A 3,730-nucleotide genomic window follows, 5' to 3' on the forward strand; every position below is an offset into this window, starting at 1 on the left:
GCTCCGTGTGTCTCCTTTTTTGGTATTTTCATGCAAATTCTTCTGCTAGTTGGGGTTTAGTCCACTTCTGTATCCTTCCCTTCAAGGTTCAGGGGTCCAAGATTATCTTCTGTGTCTGTGTTAATTGGTTTCCCTTTTCTTTCTTGAAGAGCGTCTGTGCAGTCCTTGTGCCTAGTCCACCATCTTGCCAGAACTCCCAAGGCTTAACTTTAATAACAGCTCCAGAATATCCTAGATGCAAACGAGTTCCTATATTAATTCCCTTACTTGTAGGGTTAGGAATTGCAGGATCTGCAGCCACAGGAATTTCAGCCCTTATCACCCAAGACCAGAGTTTGAGGGGACTAGCCCAAAGCATTAACACAGACTTAAATGGAATGGAGTTCTCTATCTCAGAACTCTCAGAGCAGGTTGAGTCCCTAGCTGAGGAAGCTCTACAAAATAAAAGGGGGCTAGACTTGTTATTCCTAAGTCAGGCAGACTTAGGGGAAGAATGTTGTTTTCATGTTAACAAAAACCGGAGTGGTCAAAGAAACACTGGCTCTAGTACGAAAAAATGTGAAGGAAAGACAAAATAATCTAAACTCCAGCAAAGGTTGGTACCAAGATTTATTTAACTGGTCTCCATGGGTGACAACGCTTATCACCAGCCTAATAGGTCCATTAACATTACTTCTAATCAGCCTCATCATTGGACCCTGCATACTTAATGCCTTTATTAAGTTCATACAAAATAGGATTGGGGCCGTCAAACTCAAGGATCTTAGAACCTAGTATACAGCCCTTAACTCCCAGGAAATAGGTGACAAATCAATGATTTGATTCTCAAATAAAAACAGTAGGGAATGAAGTATGTAACTCCATCTTGTAGCATCTCTGAGTGACCCACTTACTCACTCACCCCCTTCCATCTTGGAAAGTCCCATTAGCGAGCCCTTAGATCTCAGAAAGTACCCAGAACTAAGATGATAAAATCTAACTTGGCAGCTTCTCGCTTCTGCAACACCTGCTTGCTTCATGCTGCAGTTTTAAGCTTTATAAGCTTGCCTGAAGCCAAGGCAGGCTGCTGCAGTTGAGGAGAACACTTTAGTTCCCTGCAGCCAAGCTAGGTGAATAAAGACTCTTCAAAATTCTGAACATTATAGTGGTCATCACTTATCAGAATCCATAACAATGGTACTCAAAAAGTTAAATAACTTGCCCAAGGTCACCATAGAGGCAATAAGTCTCAAAGTCAGGTTTCAAATTCAGAGTCATTTGCCTTTAAAAATGAGGTTGAATGTAAGTTTATGTTCACACAAACATCTTTATGTGAACAGTGATGGTATTAGTAATAATTGCCACAAACTAGAATCAATCTAAATGTCTTTCAATAGGTGAATGGATAACAAAACAAAGACAAAAATCAAAAACAGTAGTTTATCCATATGAGGAAATGTTACTCAGCAATAAGAAAAAAAAGTGATACACACACAACATGAACACATGAAATATGTCAAGGCATTGTGCTGACAGAAGTCAATTTTTAAATGTTCCATACTGTATGAGCCCCTTTATATGACATTCTGGAAAAAACAAAACTATATAGAGATGGACAACAGTCAATGGCTGCTAGGGGTCATGGGTGGGGGAAGGGTATGACTGTAAAGGGGATAGCACAAGGAAAGTTTTTGGAGTAATGACACACTGTCTGATTGTGTGGTGATTACATCCACCTTTTAGAAAGTTAATTTTACTGTATGATATTTTTAGAACTAAATAAATAATACAGGCTATTTCCATTGTATCATGCTGGAGAAAAGGCTGGTGTGGTCAAAGGGGACACACGAGGTGACACAATGAGAGAGGTCTTGTCCAGGCTCCAAACCTTCCTTTTTCTTGCAGCCCCTACCACAGGCATGGACGCCTTCTTCACATCTGCTCATATCAAAGCTGTTTTCCCCTATGTTCTTTACTTACCCCTCAAGGTGAAGAAAGGAGAGCTCTCCTTCAAATTCAGTACCCAGGTCACTCCTTCACCGACCTGGTGTATTTCTTACCTCTCTTCAGGAAGAGACGTCGTCTCCTCCTTGCTGTTCTCCAGCTGTTGTGACATCACGCTGTCTCTGTTCTTGGAACCAAGGCAGGTTCTGTTTCCTCGGTGATCCTTGGTCTTGTCTCCTCCAGAGGTTCTGATCACTCCTAGGTCCCAAGCCAGCGGGCGTCTCATCTCATTTGTGGGACTGAAGGAGTTTGCCTCCGTCACTCCTTTTCAGGCACCCACCTATTTCTCAGGGGAGGGCACCTCTGGAGACGGGGTTAGGCCTTCTATCATATCACCAAGGTTCGCAGGGTCACGGCCAGTTGCTGTCGCCTCCCGGATCGTCCTCTGCAAAAGCCCAAATCACCTAAGGACTTAGCGCCAGCAGCCACGCTCGTGGCTTCTCCTTCTCCGCCCAACCACCACCTCGACCCTGAGGTTACGGGACTCCAGATCCTGCGAGGTCCTCAACTGGCTCAGGTGCTCATGGAGACATAGCACCACGCCCAGTGGCCTGAAGGGGGCACCTCGGTTTCCCCGCGCCACTTGTGACTTCAGTAGCTATCAAGGTAAGCCTCCGCAACCGCTCTCCAGGGCCACCGTATACTCCCTCCTTCCAGCCGCCTTCTCCCGAAGGCGCGAGGCCCAGTTCCCACAAAGCTTCAGACCTCATGACCAGCGAGGCCTGACTCACCTGCCTGGTCCCAGAAGAATCTGAAAATTTTACACTCGACGCAGCACACTGACAAAAGATTACCAGATACCAGCAAAACTACGCCTGCGCAGCCCGTTCTCCACTGGAGATTTCCCAGAAATGCCAGTGTCAGCGCTGCTACAGGGGCAGGGGCGGGGACTGGACTAGAGAAAGACCACGTGATCCCACTGGGTTTAAGCAAACCTGTGGGAAAGCACGCTGCACGAAACATGGCGGGCCCAGGTATGTGTCACCTCCAGGGTAAATGGAGTGAATGTGAATAATTTGCATGCAGCATTGTTACTCTGTCTGTACATCTTTATGGAAGCAAACTGCCACATCTCCAGCAGAGTGGTGGGTTTCAACCACCAATCTTGCTTGGCAGCCAAGCTCTTTAACCACTGTGCCATCGGAGCTCCTTGAGTGACATTTTTAACAAAACCAAACAAACTCACTGCTGTGGAGTCAATCCTGACTCATAGCTACCCCTCCTTAGGTTTCTGAGGCGGTATCTCTAGGGAAGTAGATTGCCCAGTCTTCCTTCTGAGGAGTGGCTGGTGGGTTTGAACTACCAGCCTTTTGGTTAGTAGTCAAATGCCTTAGGCACTACTCCACTAGAGCTCCTGAGTTGTGATATAAAACATTTAAAACTTTCTGGGAAGATTTAAATGATTTATGATATAGAGCAGTTAAATCTCCCCAGAAAGTTCTTGTGTTCTTTTGCATATTTCTGTGTATAACATTTTCATGATTTCCCATTAAATATATGAAATAAGGAATTCTTTATTAAAGAAAAATATTTTTGGATAATAGATCCTATAGTGAAAATGTAAATTTTATTTATAACTAATGTGGCACTTGCAACAAACTTAAGTGATTTTGGAAAGGAAACCAGCATTGACTTTTTTTATTTTTTATTTTTTTTTAGGATTTGGGTGAAGATTTACAGAGTAAATTCACTTTTCATACAGCAGTTCACATATACTTTGTCTCATGTCATTGACCAAAATTTACAA

The 3,730-nt window shown here is 43.8% G+C and overlaps 1 protein-coding gene across 1 annotated transcript in view; it reads left to right on the forward strand.

The window, feature by feature from the left end:
• The window catches only part of LOC103210983, a 652,718-nt gene that overhangs the window by 214,901 nt on the left and 434,087 nt on the right, over positions 1–3,730 (forward strand). The gene's annotated exons all lie outside the window — the stretch shown is intronic.

This window comes from Orycteropus afer, unplaced genomic scaffold, assembly GCF_000298275.1.
Source record: "Orycteropus afer afer isolate SDZICR_OR568_19922 unplaced genomic scaffold, OryAfe1.0 scaffold00684, whole genome shotgun sequence".
NCBI lineage: Eukaryota > Metazoa > Chordata > Mammalia > Tubulidentata > Orycteropodidae > Orycteropus > Orycteropus afer.